The sequence below is a fragment of the Eleutherodactylus coqui genome, chromosome 13 (assembly GCF_035609145.1).
Source record: "Eleutherodactylus coqui strain aEleCoq1 chromosome 13, aEleCoq1.hap1, whole genome shotgun sequence".
In the NCBI taxonomy this organism is placed as follows: domain Eukaryota; kingdom Metazoa; phylum Chordata; class Amphibia; order Anura; family Eleutherodactylidae; genus Eleutherodactylus; species Eleutherodactylus coqui.
Window position 1 is genome coordinate 46,613,673 of NC_089849.1, and position 19,696 is coordinate 46,633,368.

Below are 19,696 nucleotides of genomic sequence, written 5' to 3' on the forward strand. Positions count from 1 at the left end.
CGGAAATCCCGCGGTTTGGCCGCAGCAAAAACTGATTCACACTGGGCGTATTTCCGCCGGGAGAACCGCCGCGGAAAAACCCGTGGTGGCTTTGAAGCGGCCCGGCCGCTCGCTTTTCCGTTGCGGCCGGCGCTCCCATAGAGGAGAGCGCGGCCGCGACGAACGTAAACAATAAATAGACATGCTGCATCTTTGAAAACCTCGGCTGCGCCGGCCGCAGCCGCGGTTTCAGCCGGACTTACCGCAGCGGATTGGCTGTCCCGTGTGGACGAGATTTCTGAGAAATCTCATCCACATGGCTGGCTAATCCCGAGATTAGCAGCTGCGGGCGGATTTGCCTGTGTGAACCCAGGCTTAAAGGGGTTGTCCCGTGAAAGACAGTGGGGTTAAGCACTTCTGTATGGCCATATTAATGCACTTTGTAATATACATCGTGCATTAAATATTGGCCATACAGAAGTTATACACTTACCCCCTCCGGTGCTGGCGTCCCCGTCTCCATGGCGCCGACCGAAGCCTTCTTCTCCCTCGATTAGACGCGCTTGCGCTGTCCGCTCTTCTGTTCTGTTGAATGGGGCCGCTCCGGTGTGCTCGCGCCGCACAGGTCTTCTGTGCATGCGTCCATATGAGGGCTTGTTTTTTTGTGTGGCAAACTGTAGTTTGTATTGGTGCCATTTTTAGGTACATAAACTATATTGTAAAACTTTTATCGATTTTTTTAAGATAGCAGGAAGAGAAAACACATCAATTCCGCCATTGTTTTTTTTACAGCAATATTTATGCAGCATAAATGACACAATACTTTTTTTCTGCGGGTCGATATGATTGCAACTATACCAAAATTCTTTTTTTTTTTTTTTTTAGGTTTTTCCACTTTTCCGCAATAAAACCCTTTTTTTTGGAAATTATTTGTTTTTCTAAATCGCTGCATTCAAAGTCCTATAACTTTTTAATTTTTCCATGGACGGATCTCTGTAAGGGTTTGTTTTATGCGTGATGATTTGTAGTTTTAATGGGTACCATTATGGGGTACATACGGCTATTTTGATTACTTTTATTGCTTTTTTGGGAGGCAAAATGAAAAAATAAGGACTTGTACCATAACACCTCTGATTGCTATGGTAAAGCATTGCAGGACGTCTGTCCTGTAATGCCTTTTCGCTTGTAATAGCAATCATAGGCAATGGCAAAGCAGGCGCCATGGCAACCCATCGGCCCTCCGCGATTATATCGCGAGCGTCCGAAGACGTCACAAAGGGAGCGCACTCCCTCTGTGAACCCTTTACATGTCGTTATCTACATAGATCGCGGCAGGGAAGGGGTTAACAGTGAGGTTTGCTGAACCGATGCACCCCTGCTATTGCAGCTGGAGGCCGGCTATCGCTGACAGCTAGCTTCTGCTGCTGGATAGCGCGAAATCTCTTCTGACCACACGCTATTCACAGGACGTAAGTGGACGCCCTGTTACGTTAAGTACCTTGCAGCCAGGACGTACACTTACGCCCTCTGCTGTTAAGAGGTTAAAGGGTTTTCCAGGGCTCTAATATAACCTAACCTCAGGATAGGTCACCAATATGTGATTGGTAGGGAATCCACCTTTTGAGACCCCCTCCAATCAGCTGTTTGATTGCACTCAGGTGACTGACACAACTTCTTCTCAGGCCAGTGACGTTAAGTTTATTTATCATGTACCCTGAGGGCAGCTCAGTCCCATTCAAGTGAATGGGATGGCGTTGCTATACAAGGCCCTGCCACTCCGAAATGAATAGTACTGTACCTGGTATGCTATGAAGAGGCAATAGCACTTATCCGAGTTCCTCTCGAACAGCTGATTGGCAGGAGTCCTGCGTGGTAGACCCCCACTGATCAACTACTGATGAACTATCCCAAGAATAGGTCATGAATACTGGTGTCCTGAAAACCCCTTTAAGCCCTTTCAGTAGACCACAGGCTACCAATGTAACCCATTGGAACCTAGTTATCGCATTGTGGAGAGGCTGATGGGGTACAGGAGGAAACCCCACGGCTCATGGCTTATATGCCATTGGCTGCAGCATCTAAGTGGTTAAAATGTCACAATCAGAATTAGCTCAAATCATAGCCACTGCAGGTGGGTGTCAATGGTTTTATATAGCCGCCAGCCACTGGATATGTAGCAATCTTAGCTCCCAAACTTCTCCTTTACCCACTCCAAGCCTATATGACATACATGTACATCACAAAGTGCTAAGATGTTTAAATGAAAAATACTTAAATAAAAAAACAAAACACTGTACTCACCTCCTCTGGTGCTCCACTGGCAAAATTTCCCTGGTTCCCTACTGGACTCTGTGCACCCGGCTTCCAGTGATGATGTGTCATAACTGCTACAGCAAATCATAAGCTTTTCAGATGAATTTTGGAGAGGGTTGATTCTATTGAGACTTTATATTTCAGGCAATTTTCTAAGATAATGTTCTTTCCTCCGCTTCATCTCCATTATGGTGGCACTCACGGTTACCTTTACATATGTAGAACTGGATACAAGTACCGTGTTATGAGATCAAGCCACAGGAGTAAAGGGATTAGCTGGGCTGTAAGAATCGATAGCCTATCCTCAGCATAGTCCATCAATATCGGAATGTTGGGTGTCTTGGGACCCCTGCCAATGAGCTATTTGAAGGGGCAATGACGCCCATGTGAAAGAACTGCCAGGCAGGGGGATCCTCGGATAGGTGTTTTTATAGATTCCATATGGAGGGGACATTGGGGCTGGCCTGTTCCTTTCTTTAGACCCCCACTGGGAAACACTTGTAGAAGGCCATGTCACAACCTGCCTTTTGCACTGTTTGGTATATAGCCCTGAACAGATCACAGCTTCGCTTCTACAAAGTATTTTTATTAACTGTTAATGTCAACAGTAACCCACACCAGTAGCACTTTTCCTTAATAGAATTAACCCAATGGTGAGTTTCGCAAGCAGATGATGCAGAACTTGGCTTAAAATAAGTAGCTAATTTCTCTCTTGCTCCACTTTTCACCTGATACTAGAACGCTTGGCAGCCCTCAAGACTGTTTTTGTGCCTCCTTCCGTCCAAACCAAAACTACTGAATCATCTCTCTGACTTCACTTTCCTCATGGAGCTCTATCAGTTCATGGATCGCCTAGTTACATGCGGTACCACCCCCTGACACATGCGCTGCACCAAGTGAACATATTCTTAGACAGTGCTTCATGTATAAGACACACATCAAATTATGATGGTGCAAAAGATCCATTATGTTACAAGGCCTATTAAAACCCCCTTGCATATGCAGATGCTGCAACCTCCTCAATGTTTACATCAGCTTGAGTTCTAGTTGGTACTCTTGAAATGGTCGTTTTTAATACTGAAGTGTCCCATTCACTTCAACTGGACAACACTGTAATGGCCAATATGGACTAAAACGTGTATGGCTGCATCTGCAAAATAATCATTTATCATTTTTTTAATAGTTGTTGAACCATCATCATATTTCTTTCAAAATCATGACATAACTGAACATGACCCGCTTATCAAGGTTACAGAGAGATACATTACTTTGTAGAGTAGCATAGGATATATTAGGCCTCATGTCCACGGGGAAAATCAGGCCCGCTACGGATTCTCCATGTAGACACCGTAGCGGGTCCCTCCTGCCCCGCGGACATGAGCACTGAAAATAAGAATAAACTTACCCGCAGGGGTCCGTGCAGATCTTCTCTTCTCCGCAGCCGGATTTTCTTTCTTCGGCTGGCGGATGTGCTTGGCATGTCGGCGGCGTGCCGTGCGCATGCGTCGGGCACATCCACCGGGCCGAAGAAAGAAAATCCAGCCGCGAAGAAGGGAAGATCTGCACGGACCCCTGCGGGTAAGTTTATTCTTCTTTTAGGTCTCCCGCGGATCCGGACGGCGAGTGCATATCTATGTATATGGGCCCACATGTCGCATACCCACTTAACTCTTTATAACAAGTATCAAGTACAATTTAAAAACAAAAGGAAAGGAAGTAAAAGAAAAAGAGAGAGGAAGAGGTAGCAAAGGAAGGATAGGAAAATAATGAATTGAGACTTAGACAAGGAAGAGAGAGGAAGAAAAAAGGAGGAAAGGGGGGAGGGGGGGGGGGGTAAGGTAGGCTCTCTGCCCCGGTCCCGCGCATATTAAATTGAAGTAGGATACTGGCCCTCAGTGTCGTTGGGGTGCACTGTGACATCGCCTATGTTGAACCATCAGCGAGCCATTTAGAGAACGCCGCAGAGTTCCTATAATCTATCCACACTGTCCAAGTGTTGGAAAAGTTGTTGATTCCCTGGTCCACCATGAAGTCAGAGCTTTTTATCTCTTCCATGTACCTGATAAAATCTAGAGCCTCGGCCCACATGGCCCTCGTTAACGGTCCCCTCTGTTTCCAGTGAAGGGGGATAATGTGACGCATAACCATAATAAAATGCCTCATGAGTCCCTTCTTGACTTGAGAGATAGGGCCTGGGAACATGGACAGGAGAACAATCTCAGGAGTGAAGACCATGGAGGTCCTACACACTGCTCCATATAGCCTAGCGACATCGCCCCAGAGAGGAGCGACTAACGAGCAGCTCCACCATATATGATACATGGTTCCCACTTCTGAGCAGCACCTCCAGCATTCATTTAAGGTCGCGGGGAATATTCTGTGGAGTTTTTCCGGGGTCCTGTACCACTGCGTCACAATTTTGTAGGTTAGTTCCTGTGCTTTGATCGAGATGGACATCTTGTGTGAGAGGATGTAGGACTTGTTCCAGAGCTCTCCGGGGATACATCTCCTGAGCATCTCCTCCCACCCCACCTCCCATCTCAAGCAATCTCCTCTCAGTATCAATCAACAACTCGTACAGCAGAGAGACCACATGTGGGGGGGGATCCGAGGCCTCGCACAGCCTTTCAAAAGACGTAATTTCTGCTCTTAATAGTTTGGGGGCTTTCAATGACCTTATATAGTCCCTTACCTGAAAGTACTGCATCCATGCTCCAGACTTTATTACATGTCCTTCTGCTAGGTCCCCCAGCGAGCGCATACCTTGCGGCCCAGGACATTACGGACGCGAGGCGAGTGGTGGTTTGGTAAAAGAACCATCATCATATTTCAACCCAATGTGTATGGTGTGATGTTCATGAGGGCAGTGAAATTTTAGAAAAAAATTGCATTTGAGTGGTACTTTACGCCCTTAGTGACTAAGCCCGTTTGCGCCTTAATGACGGAGCCAAATTTTGGAAATCTGACATGTGTCACTTTAACATAGGATAACTCCGTAAAGGTTTTGCATATCCAAGTAATTCTGCTATTTTTTCGCCATATGTTGTACTTCATTTAGGAGGTAGAAATAGACGGATAGAATTTGTGTATATTTATTAAATCCACCAAAATTGGGGAAATATTGGAAAGTGTGTCATTATTTTCACATTTTCAACTGTAATATATCAAATATGTGCAAACATGCTGTACAAATTCTCGATGAGATATATATTTCCATCTGTTTACTTTATTCTGAATGCACATTGGAAAAACTTTAGGTTTTCTTTAACCATTTGGAAGACGTACAAATTCTACATTATTCAAATTTTGAGGAACATTTTGTTTTCTTACACCAAGCCAAGATTGCAAAGGCTCATAGGTGTCAGAATGATAGATACCCCCACAAATGACCCCATTTAAAAAATTACACCCCTTAATCTATTCACTGAGGGGGGTCATGAGTATTTGGACCTCACAGTTTTTTCAGGAGTTAATGCAATTTAGAGGAGAAAACATAACATTTCATATGTCTTTAAAATGACATATTTGCAAACAGTTGTTTTTCTATAGTGGACATGAAAATGAGGATTTGCACCCCAAAATGGATATCGCTGTTTGTCCTGTGCTCAGCAATATACCCACCGTGGACCTAATCTTATGTCTGCATGCACAATGGGGCCCAAAACAAAATTTTGTTTAAAGGTGTTTCAGGCCCCATTGCCCATTTGTAAAGCCCTTGAGCTGCCGAACGCCCAATGTCCACGGGGAAAATAGAATTACAAAAACTGTACGGTTCTACCGCGCGTGCAATCTGCGTCCATAGGGAATCATTGGGCACCCGCAGGTAATTAACCCCTTAGTGACGGAGCTTTTTTGCTTTTTTCCATTTTTGTTTTTTCCTACTCCCTTTTAAAAAATCGTAGCTCCTTTATTTATCCATCGACGTCGCTGTATGAGGGCTTGTTTTTTGCGGGACGAGTTGTATTTTTCAATGGCACTATTTATTGTACCATATAATGTACTGAAAAACTTTGTAAAAATTCTTAGCGGAGAGAAATGGAAAAAAAAACAACATTCCACTATCTTTCGGTGCGTCCTGTTTCTACGAAGCACAAATTGCAACAAAAACGACCTGATATTTTTATTCTATGGGTCAGTATGATTACTACGATACCAAACTTATATAGTATTGTTTTTGCTGTAGTACTTGTATTTTTTTTTTAAGATATTTAATTTTTTTCAATTATTTTCTGCGGTCATTTTGTGCGCGCAATAACATTTTTATTTTTCTGTCGATCTAGTTGTGCAAGGGCTCATTTTTTGCGGGATGTCCTGTAGTTTCCGATAGTATCAATTTGGAATACATAAAACTTTTTGATCGCTTTTCATTGCATTTTTTCTGGAAGACAGGGTAACTAAAAAAGTGTATTTCTGGCGTTCTTTATTTTTTTTTTCGGACGACGTTCACCGTGCAGGAAAAATAATGCACTACTTTGATAGATCGGGCTTTTACGGACGCGGCGATACCAAATACATATTTTTATTTTATGATTTAGATTTTTTAATAATTGATATGGCAAAAGGGGGGTGATTTAAACTTTTATAACTTTTTTTTTTTTTTACAATTTAAAAAACTTTATTGATCTTTTTTCTTACTTTACTTTGAAGTCCCCCTGGGGGACTTTAACATGCGATGCTTTGATCGCTCCTGCAGTATGACGTAATGCTATAGCATTACATCATACTGCTTTTTTACAGGCAGTGTGGATGGCTTGATAGGCAGTCTGCTAAGGCAGCCCTGGGGCCATTCATTAGGCCCCCGGCTGCCATGACACCTGCACGGCTCCCCCGATCTCACTGTGGGGGGGCCGTGCGGGACCCCCAAACAGCGTTCGGGGCATTTAAAGGGTTAATAGCCGTGTTCGGCCGAACGGCCGAGCGCAGCTATTGCCTGCGGGTGTCAGCTGTAATAAACAGCTGACGCCCGCGCTGTATGGAGGGAGATAGCGGCGCTACCTCCCTCCATACACGTCCTGCAATAGCAGGACGTAGTTTTACGATAGCGCCGTCACTAAGGGGTTAAATACCTGCAGATGTCAGTTTTTTTCCAGCGTACAGATCACACACGCAGGAAAACACCAGCAGCATTTTCTGCGGTTTTCCCGCACAGATGGCTTCCACGGTTTCTATTGAAGCCAATGGAAGCCGTCCAGGTGTGGCATGGACGCAGCTGTCACCACAGGAAAGCAGGAATTTAAAAAGAAAAATAAAAAGCACGGCTCATGCACCCGGCACACCGTCGGTGTCCCGAGCGCATCTGCCGGGCCGAAAAAAGAAGATTCGGCCTGCATGGAGGAGAGCCCCACATCATCCAGATGTATACTGTATTTTTGGCCTCATGTCTGTGGGCCAGGTGGAATCCGCTGCTGGATTCTGCACAGGGAAACCATGCGGGCCCGTGGACATGAGGCCTAAACGATAGAATGCCCCCACAAGTGAGTCTATTTTGAGATCTAGACCCCTTAACCCATTTGTCTAGATGTGTACTGAGCATCCTGACCCAACAATTATTATAAAGCAGGTGAAAAATAAATAAAATGTACCGTATATACCGGCGTATAAGGCGACGGGGCGTATAAGACGACCCCCCAACTGTCACCTTATACGCCGGTATTCAGTGGAGAAAAAAAAAAAATTTTATTACTCACCTCCCACGGCGTTCTGTCGCGCTCCGGCAGGATGCCGCTCGCTCCGGCAGGCTGTCGCTCGCTCCTCGTCCCCGCCGCAGCATAGCTTTCTGAATGTGGGGCTTGAAATCCCCGCTTCCAGAAAGCTAATACACACGCCGGCAGCCATGACATCATTGAATGGCTGTGATTGGCTAAAGCACACGTGGCTTCAGCCAATCACACTATTTAATGACATCATTGAATGGGTGTGATTGCTAACACGTGCGCCTTCAGCCAATCACAGCCATTGAATGATGTCATTGAATAGTGTGATTGGCTGAAGCCACGTGTGCTTTAGCCAATCACTGCCATTCAATGCTGTCATGGCTGCCGGCGTGTGTATTAGCTTTCTGGAAGCGGGGATTTCAAGCCCCGCATTCAGAAAGCTATGCTGCGGCGGGGACGAGGAGCCAGCGACAGCCTGCCGGAGCGAGCGACATCCTGCCGGAGCGCGACAGAACGCCGTGGGAGGTGAGTAATAAAATTTTTTTTTTTTACACTTTTTTTTTTTTTGTATTACCGGCGCATAAGACGACCCCCGACTGCAGAGCAGATTTTTCGGGGTTCAAAAGTCGTCTTATACGCCGGTATATACGGTAGTTCTTTTCACAAATATGTCACTTTCATGACAGTTTTCTTTGCTTTAGGGCGAGCACCCACTGGCGTTTGCGTTTTCGCGGGAAAAAAACGCAGCGTTTTCGCCGCGTTTCCCGCGATTTTTCCGCGCGTTTTTCGCGGCGTTTTCGCGGCTTTTCCATTAATTTCCATGGAGAAAAATAAGGACACATATGCAACTGACAGTTCCTATGTTAAAAACGCAAACGCAACGCAAAAAAAACGCCAGTGGACAGGAACACATGTTATCTCTATGCCTGTGCAGGAAAAACGCAAAACGCAAAACGCAGGTAAAAAAACGCCAGTGGGTGCTCGCCCTTAAGCAGGAAAAACTGGGGAGACACACCCCACATTTTATAGCACTAGCACTTCTGTGTTCAGCAATACCCTTATTGTAGCCCCAATCTGCTTACTGGACACATGACTAGGCCTATAATGGAGGGAACACCCACTGGCCTTCAGTGCACAACTGAATAAACTCCAGGCCCCATTGCACACTTGTGCTGGAACAAAAATTGACTCCCTAAAAAGAATTCCCCCCTCCCTTTTTCCTTTTTGACATTCCCTAAATCTTAGGTAAAAGTAATAATGTAAACTGTGTGGTATGTCTGAGAACAGGGGTAATTACGGGGGCCTGGTTGGGATGGGCACATGGGGCAATAAAACCGAGTATTCCTCCTCCCATGCTTGCTGCAAACCCGACACATTTTTGGGGAGTATTTCTTGACCTCAGTGGCAGGGATGTGGTATAAAAAGTGGTGCTCTGTGAGCCTTGGCACCTCCTCAGAGTCATGAGCTTGCTGAGGTATGGTGGTCCCACACATAAGCGGCTCAAGAAGCTGCCCCTGGAACTGCAGGAAAAAGAGGTGTTGCCTGCAACGTTTTGTAAATTAAGGAAGCATTACAGGTAGCGATCTAAAGAAGGCAGCTCAGTGCAGATCAGTGGCGGGGCCCGGGACTGATGTTCGCATAGGGGGACATCGCAAGAGGCCTCAGGTTAGAAGTTTCATCTGCCCTCACCGATAAGACCAGCGAAGGGAGATAAAACTTTGACTTTTTAAACCTTTACAGAGGCTCATCGGGGCCTCTGGTCACTGCTCCAGGCATTCAGCTACCTTTGGTAGCCGGGAGCAAGGATATTTAAATTTCCCAGACCTCCCCAGCTTCTGTGCATGCATCTGCCATTTTGCCGGTGGGCACACGCACAGAAGCTGGGGAAGGTCCGTATAAGTAGATATCATTAAGGGTCATCTCTGAAGACCTTAGGTAAGAAGTTTCATCTCCCCTCACTAATCAGTGAGGGGAGATGAAACTAACTTTTTAAAGTTTCTAACACACTTTCATGTGATTGCCGTTAACTGTTAAATAACGTCAATCATGTGACTGAAGACCGCACACCGTGGGCCGCCAGTGACAGCTACTAGCTGTCGGCTAGCTCAACGAGCTGATAGCAGGGAGCTGTCGCACTCCCTGACCCTGCAGCTATATTCTACAGCGCCAATGTGTTTGCATGGCTCTGTAGAATAAAGCCTAGATACCCAGGATGTGAAAACACGTATGGGTGGTCACTTAGTGATTAAATGAGTTTTCCAGGCAATTTCCATTGATAACCTAACCTCAGGATTGGTCATCAATAATTGATCAGCTGAGGTCCGCCGCTTGAGATCCCAGTCGATCACTTGTTCGGGCATCCATTGTGCCAACACAGTGTACGGAGTGGAAGCTGATCCCTCTGACCCCTGTGTAAAGGCCGATGTTGGTAATTGCAGGCGATGGTCCCATTAAAATCAATGACAGCTGTGCCTGCAGTTACCAGCACCGACCACTAAACAGGGGTTGGAGCTATCTGCTTTCTTTCCATACACTGTGTTGTGGCGCTGACAGTGGGTGCCCAAACAGCTGTTTGGCCGGGGTCCTGAGCGATGGACCCCAGCCGAAGAACTACTGATGACCTATTCTAAGGATACATCATCAATAGAAATTGCCTGGAAATCCCCTTTAAGCTGAAAATGTATGTAAAACTAAAGAACCACAACTGTGACTAAACTATGTACTGAGTGACTCAAAGGGCAAACAAAGTATAATACTTCTGAATGAAGAACAACACAGTTATACAGACAAATGTACACCAGTTGCACGAACATGATCCCATGTCATTTTGTTGTTCCTCACCCAAGTGTTTGGCCAGCTTCTATGATACAGCACTTTGTTAAAAACTAACCAGACCTCAGATATATGTGCTGACCAGCGATGTGCAGAGCAGTGATGTCACACTGTGGAGTGCAGCACAATATCAGACAGGCGCCCTTTGTGCAAAGATTCTTATCTTTCTACCTTGTTTGCATAGTATCACCAGGGTGTGCAAGGTTGTAAATACTAGGCTTACGGGTAATATAGTAACTCCACTACTAACTCCACACCATTGTTGTCTTGTTCTCTGTACAGCAAATAAGTGATATTCTGTTCTGCAGCAATTTACCATCTTGAATGTTTTCTCTAACAGAATAAAAAAAAAAAAACTCCTATCAGACACAAGTTCTAGCAAGTTCATCTAGTAAACACTGTTTAAAGCCGCGCTCACACGGCACGCCCGGATTCCGGCTGCCCTGACTGAGGCAGGTGACCCTGCATAGCTGTTGTCTTCTTTGCCGACGTCTCTGCGGACCTGACTTCTTCCGGCTTCTCTGTACTGCAGAATCCATGGCCCATCCGCAATTGATATTGCAATGGAAGCTGTCCATGCGGGAACCGCAGCAAATTGGAGCATGCTGCGATTTTTCATCCGTGAGCGGAAACCACAATTGCATGAAGAATCATTTTTCCATAGCGTGCTATGGAGGGTTATTGCTGCGGAACCCAGAGGTGGACGCCAGCTCCAGATTCCACAGCGAAAATCCGCCCGTGTGTTGGGAGGGGCCGATAGCTGGTGTATTCAATTTAATCTAAATTGTACGGCCAAAATGATGTGGACGCTTAAATGTCAATGCTATATGTGATCACTCGTTGACAGAACGTTCCACAAGAGTGTGCAACATGCTTTGGCTAATAATAGGGAGGTCAGCGACTGATGCTGCACATTGCTCATATTCAAAGTTTCACTTTATTCCAAAGTGAATGGGGTTAAGGCCAGGGCTCTATACAGAAGAGCTTCTTTCCTTATATGGAAAACATCACAAAGTGCCTTGGCCTATCAACTATCCACCGACAGTGGTATAACTATAGGGGTTGCAGCGGTTGCAATTGAGACCGGGTCCCAATGCCAGGAGGGTCCACAGGCAATACTTACACTGACTAATAGTTTAATACCCTTACTACGTCCTCCATGCTGGCCCAACTGCTTCTCTTCCCCACCTTAGTCTCGTCCCCTGTCTCAATTTCCTCCGGCCAGAACATTAGAGGGGAGGATACTGAGCTGAAGCCAGGGAGGAGGTTTTATCAACATGTGCAAAGTGGAGAAACTGTCAGTGCTGCACAGAGGAAGTAGTGAGATTCTATTAAACTGTGCAGTCAGTCAAGCACAGGATGGCTGGGTTACGGGGCTATGAGGAGGAGGAGGAGAGAGGATGCCATGCCCATGCCAGACACACATAGCGGTGGCAGGTGGCATCGTGACAGGCAGTACAAATGGTAACTTATGCTTTCTGTAAGAAGAGTGCCTTGTGTGACTGGGGAGGTGTGGGGGGGGGGGGGCATGAAAGGGCATCTTAAGTGATAAGGAAGGAGGAGAGAAGCACAAGCATTGTGTATGACAAAGGGGGGATGGAACCATAAGGTATTTCAGCAGTCTGAGAATAATTGTGAGGAGATTTTGGTGTGAGGGGTGATCTGTGAGAGAGGGTGGCATGGGCAGTGGTTTGTAAGAGACAGGCACAGGGAGTAGGTAGCAACCTGTGTGACTTTACTTATTAAGAGTAACAGCTGGTTGGCACTATTAAAGGGGGCAGCAGCATGGGAGGCTTTGTGAATAGTGTGGGATGTCCTGGGAAAGCATGGAGCCAAAGTTGTCAGTGTCACAAATTCTGCAGAAGTGAGATGTGGCTAAAAGAAGTTCTCATGGCAGTCTGGGCCAGATAGAGAAGAAAACCAAAAGTAAAGAATCAGATACATCATCTGTGATCTACAGAATATGTGATAAATGTTTGATCACTTGGCGTCTGACCACTGGGATTCCTCCAGCAATCACAGGAACGTCACTCTCCAAATCCCTTGTGAATGGTGCTGCAGTGCGTAAGTGTCACCACCATTCCATTCACTTCTATGAGACTGAGGGAGATCGATGCGTTAGGTGAATAGATAAAGCTCCCTGTTACTAGCTTGCTTTTCGATCTCTGGGCCCATATGCCATTTTGAAGCAAATTAATCCAGTGTTTTACAAATTTTGCAGCATCGTTGCATATATTTCTTTATTTTCATGTGTCCCTCCTCAAGCCTCTGGACAATTGCTACTTCAAGAAACCTTCTTGCCCTGTGGGTTATTGGGCTTCTGGTCCTGATGCAGAGCTTGGAATTAGATTCTTTATGTTCAATGGTCCAAAGGCAAATAGTGCTTCATGGTTGTTTAGTAGAATATTGGTCCTGAGTAGAGATGAGCGAGCACCAAAATGCTCGGGTGCTCGTTACTCGGGACGAAATTATCGCGATGCTCGAGGGTGCGTTTCGAGTAACGAACCCCATTGAAGTCAATGGGCGACTCGAGCATTTTTGTATATCGCCGATGCTCGCTAAGGTTTCCATTTGTGAAAATCGGGGCAATTCAAGAAAGTGATGGGAACGACACAGCAACGGATAGGGCAGGCGAGGGGCTACATGTTGGGCTGCATCTCAAGTTCCCAGGTCCCATTATTAAGCCACAATAGCGGCAAGAGTGCCCCCCCCCCAACAACTTTTACTTCTGAAAAGCCCTCATTAGCATGGCATACCTTTGCTAAGCACCACACTACCTCCAACAAAGCACAATCACTGCCTGCATGACACTCCGCTGCCACTTCTCCTGGGTTACATGCTGCCCAACCCCCCCCCCTCCTGCACGACCCAGTGTCCACAGCGCACACCAAATTGTCCCTGCGCAGCCTTCAGCTGCACTCATGCCACGCCACACTCATGTCTATTTATAAGTGCGTCTGCCATAAGGAGGAACCGCAGGCACACACTGCAGAGGGTTGGCACGGCTAGGCAGCGACCCTCTTTAAAAGGGGCGGGGCGATAGCCCACAATGCTGTACAGAAGCAATGAGAAATATAATCCTGTGCCACCGCCATCAGGAGCTGCACACGTGGGCATAGCAATGGGGAACCTATGTGCCACACACTATTCATTCTGTCAAGGTGTCTGCATGCCCCAGTCAGACCGCGGTTTTTTATAAATAGTCACAGGCAGGTACAACTCCGCAATGGGAATTCCGTGTGCACCCACAGCATGGGTGGCTCCCTGGAACCCACCGGAGGTACATAAATATATCCCATTGCAGTGCCCAACACAGCTGATGTAACGTCACCTTTTATGCAGGTGGGCAAAAAAGTAATTGGATTACACTGTAGGCGAGGGCCCCAAAAAATTGGTGTACCAACAGTACTAATGTACGTCAGAAAAATTGCCCATGCCCAACCAAGAGGGCAGGTAAAACCCATTAATCGCTTTGGTTAATGTGGCTTAATTGGTAACTAGGTCTGGAGGCAGCCCAGTTAAAATAAAAATTGGTTCAGGTGAAAGTTTCAACGCTTTAATGAGCATTGAAACGTATAAAAATTGTTTACAAAAATTATATGACTGAGCCTTGTGGGCCTAAGAAAAATTGCCCGTTCGGCGTAATTACGTCAGGTTTCAGGAGGAGGAGCAGGAGGAGGAGGAGGAATATTATACACAGATTGATGAAGCTAAAAGGTCCACGTTTTTGATGGTGATGGAGAACGATGCTTCCATCCGCGGGTGCAGCCTACGTATAGTTTAGGTATCGCTGCTGTCCGCTGGTGGAGAAGAAAAGTCTGGGGAAATCCAGGCTTTGTTCATCTTGATGAGTATATGCCTGTCGGCACTGTCGGTTGACAGGCGGGTACGCTTATCTGTGATGATTCCCCCAGCCGCACTAAACACCCTCTCTGACAAGACGCTAGCCGCAGGACAAGCAAGCACCTCCAGGGCATACAGCGCGAGTTCAGGCTACGTGTCCAGCTTCGACACCCAGTAGTTGTAGGGGGCAGAGGCGTCACGGAGCACGGTCGTGCGATCGGCTACGTACTCCCTCACCATCCTTTTACAGTGCTCCCGCCGACTCAGCCATGACTGGGGACCGGTGACACAGTCTTGCTGGGGAGCCAGAAAGCTGTCAAAGGCCTTAGAGAGTGTTCCCCTGCCTGTGCTGTATATGCTGCCTGATCTCTGCGCCGCCCCTGCTACCTGGCCCTCGGAACTGCGCCTTCGGCCACTAGCGCTGTCGGATGGGAATTTTACCATCAGTTTGTCCGCCAGGGTCCTGTGGTATAGCATCACTCTCGAACCCATTTCCTCTTCGGGTATGAGGGTGGAAAGGCTCTCCTTATACCGTGGGTCGAGCAGTGTGTACACCCAGTAATCCGTAGTGGCCAGAATGCGTGTAAGGCGAGGGTCACGAGAAAGGCATCCTAACATGAAGTCAGCCATGTGTGCCAGGGTACCTGTACGCAACACATGGCTGTCCTCACTAGGAAGATCACTTTCAGGATCCTCCTCCTCCTCCTCCTCCTCTTCAGGCCATACACGCTGAAAGGATGACAGGCAAGCAGCATGGGTACCCTCAGCAGTGGGCCAAGCTGTCTCTTCCCCCTCCTCCTCATCCTCCTCATGCTCCTCCTCCTCCTCCTGAACGCGCTGAGATATAAACAGGAGGGTGCTCTGACTGTCCAGCGACATACTGTCTTCCCCCGGCTCTGTTTCCGAGCGCAAAGCGTCTGCCTTTATGCTTTGCAGGGAACTTCTCAAGAGGCATAGCAGAGGAATGGTGACGCTAATGATTGCAGCATCGCTGCTCACCATCTGAGTAGACTCCTCAAAGTTTCCAAGGACCTGGCAGATGTCTGCCAACCAGGCCCACTCTTCTGTAAAGAATTGAGGAGGCTGACTCCCACTGCACCGCCCATGTTGGAGTTGGTATTCCACTATAGCTCTACGCTGCTCATAGAGCCTGGCCAACATGTGGAGCGTAGAGTTCCACCGTGTGGGCACGTCGCACAGCAGTCGGTGCACTGGCAGATTAAACCGATGTTGCAGGGTGCGCAGAGTGGCAGCGTCCGTGTGGGACTTGCGGAAATGTGCGCAGAGCCGGCGCACCTTTCCGAGCAGGTCTGACAAGCGTGGGTAGCTTTTCAGAAAACGCTGAACCACCAAATTAAAGACGTGGGCCAGGCATGGCACGTGTGTGAGGCTGCCGAGCTGCAGAGCCGCCACCAGGTTACGGCCGTTGTCACACACGACCATGCCCGGTTGGAGGCTCAGCGGCGCAAGCCAGCGGTCGGTCTGCTCTGTCAGACCCTGCAGCAGTTCGTTGGCCGTGTGCCTCTTATCTCCTAAGCTGAGTAGTTTCAGCACAGCCTGCTGACGCTTGCCCACCGCTGTGCTGCCATGCCGCGCGACACCGACTGCTGGCGATGTGCTGCTGCTGACACATCTTGATTGCGAGACAGAGGTTGCGTAGGAGGAGGACGAGGAGGAGGAGGGTGGTTTAGTGGAGGAAGCATACACCGCCGCAGATACCACCACCGAGCCCGGGGCTCGCAATTCTGGGGGTGGGTAGGACGTGAGCGGTCCCAGGCTCTGACTCTGTCCCAGCCTCCACTAAATTCACCCAATGTGCCGTCAGGGAGATATAGTGGCCCTGCCCACCTGTGCTTGTCCATGTGTCCGTTGTTAAGTGGACCTTGCCAGTAACCGCGTTGGTGAGGGCGCGTACAATGTTGCGGGAGACGTGGTCGTGCAGGGCTGGGACAGCACATCGGGAAAAGTAGTGGCGACTGGGAACTGAGTAGCGCGGGGCCGCCGCCATCATACTTTTGAAAGACTCCGTTTCCACAACCCTATACGGCAGCATCTCCAGAGTGATAAATTTGGCTATGTGCACGTTTAACGCTTGAGCGTGCGGGTGCGTGGCAGCGTACTTGCGCTTGCGCTCCAACACTTGCACTAGCGACGGCTGGATGGTGCGCTGACAGACATTGGTGGATGGGGCCGAGGACAGCGGAGGTGAGGGTGTGGGTGCAGGCCAGGAGACGGTAGTGCCTGTGCCCTGAGAGGGGGGTTGGATCTCAGTGGCAGGTTGGGGCACAGGGGGAGAGGCAGCGGTGCAAACCGGAGGCGGTGAACGGCCTTCGTCCCACCTTGTGGGGTGCTTGGCCATCATATGTCTGCGCATGCTGGTGGTGGTGAGGCTGGTGGTGGTGGCTCCCCGGCTGATCTTGGCGCGACAAAGGTTGCACACCACTGTTCGTCGGTCATCTGCACTCTCAGTGAAAAACTGCCAGACCTTTGAGCACCTCGGCCTCTGCAGGGTGGCATGGCGCGAGGGGGCGCTTTGGGAAACAGTTGGTGGATTATTCGGTCTGGCCCTGCCTCTACCCCTGGCCACCGCACTGCCTCTTGCAACCTGCCCTGCTGCTGCCCTTGCCTCCCCCTCTGAAGACCTGTCCTCAGTAGGCATAGCAAACCAGGTGGGGTCAGTCACCTCATCATCCTGCTGCTCTTCCTCCGAATCCTCTCTGCGCTCCTCCCTCGGACTTACTGCCCTTACTACTACCTCACTGATAGACAACTGTGTCTCATCGTCATCGTCCTCCTCACCCACTGAAAGGTCTTGAGAAAGTTGCCGGAAGTCCCCCGGCTCATCCCCCGGACCCCGGGAACTTTCAAAAGGTTGGGCATCGGTCACGACAAACTCCTCCGGTGGGAGAGGAACCATTGCTGGCCATTCTGGGCAGGGGCCTGGGAACAGTTCCTGGGAGTCTGCCCGCTCCTCAGAATGTGTCATTGTAATGGAATGAGGAGGCTGGGAGGAAGGAGGAGCAGCAGCCAGAGGATTCAGAGTTGCAGCAGTGGACGGCGCAGAACTCTGGGTGTTCGATAGATTGCTGGATGCACTTTCTGCCATCCACGACAGGACCTGCTCACACTGCTTATTTTCTAATAAAGGTCTACCGCGTGGACCCATTAATTGTGAGATGAATGTGGGGACGCCAGAAACGTGCCTCTCCTAATCCCGCAGCAGTCGGCTGCGATACACCTGGATCAGGAGCTCGGCCTGTGCCCACACCCTGACTTGGGCCTCCACGTCCTTTGCCCGCGTCCACGTCCTCTAGGCCTACCCCTACCCCTCAGCATGGTGTATTACCAGTAGTGCAGAAACAGAACGCTGTAATTAAATGTGCCGCTTATTGGCCTGTGGTTGGAGGCTGACTTCGCTTACGGAACGCCAGGAAATAATTTTGCGCAAGCCTGCTGTAACACTTAGCTGGCTGCGTATGAATTAGGAGGACAACTACACCCAGCACAGACCCAGAACACTGAGGACACTCACAGGCAGCCCAAATAGATTTTTTTCCCCAAATGTTTTTGGAAAGGCCCACTGCCTATATTCAATAAATATATGTCTTCTGTCCCTGCCTCACAATATATGTCTTCTGTCCCTGCCTCACAATATATGTCTTCTGTCCCTGCCTCACCACCACTACTGGCCCTGGAGTATGTATAATTACTGCAGGGCGCAATGCTCTGCACGGCCGATATACAAAAAAAAAAAAATGTGCAACACTGCAAAAAGCAGCCTCCACAGTACTGCACACGGTTAGATGTGGCCCTAAGAAGGACCGTTGGGGTTCTTGAAGCCAAAAATACTCCTAACACTCTCCCTATAGCAGCTCCGGCACCAACAGCACTTTCCCTCCTCTATGTCAGAACAAATCTGTGGCGAGCCGCGGGAGGGGCCGATTTTTATACTCGGGTGACACCTGATCTCGCCAGCCACTCACTGCAGGGGGGTGGTATAGGGCTTGAACGTCGCAGGGGGAAGTTGTAATGCCTTCCCTGTCTTTCTATTGGCCAGAAAAGCGCGCTAACGTCTCAGAGATGAAACTGAAAGTAACTCGAACATCGCGTGGTGGTCGCCTCTAGTAATGAGCATCTCGAACACGCTAATACTCGAACGAGTACGTTCGCTCATCTCTAGTCCTGAGGAGAACATTCACGCTGCTCTAGTCAGAAGGAGGTTCTATCACATTGTCCTGCACTCACTAAGAGAGGGTAAAGAGAGGTTTAAAGGGGTTGTCCCGCGGCAGCAAGTGGGGTTATACACTTCTGTATGGCCATATTAATGCACTTTGTAATGTACATTGTGCATTAATTATGAACCATACAGAAGTTATCAAAAGTTTTATACTTACCTGCTCCGTTGCTAGCGTCCTCGTCTCCATGGTGCCGACTAATTTTCGGCCTCCGATGGCCAAATTAGCCGCGCTTGCGTAGTCCGGGTCTTCTTCTTTTATGAATGGGATCGCTCGTGCAGGATGCCGGCTCCGTGTAGCTCCGCCCCGTCACGTGCCGATTCCAGCCAATCAGGAGGCTGGAATCGGCAATGGACCGCACAGAAGAGCTGCGGTCCACGGAGGGAGCAGACCCCGGCGGCCATCTTCAGCAGGTGAGTATGAAGACGCCGGACCGCCGGGATTCAGGTAAGCACTCTCCGGTTTGTTTTTTTAACCCCTGCATCGGGGTTGTCTCGCGCCGAACGGGGGGGGGGGGGGGGGGGGGTTAAAAAAAAAAAAAACCCGTTTCGGCGCGGGACAACCCCTTTAAGGATGGCTTTACAAAGGACAACCATCATCCAAGGAGTCGCTTAAAGGCCCATTTAGACACAATGATTACTGCTCAAAATTCGCTCAAAGCCATCTTTTGAGCAAGAATTGTTGGGTCTAACTGCATTGACATTGTGCAGTTTTAGTTAACGAATCGCTGATAGTTCTCTTTCAGCATGCTAAAAGATCAGCGATCAGCCTTATCAGGAGTTTACAGCGAGATACAGCTGATACTATTGTTTCAGCTGTATCCCACTCTGTGAACACAGC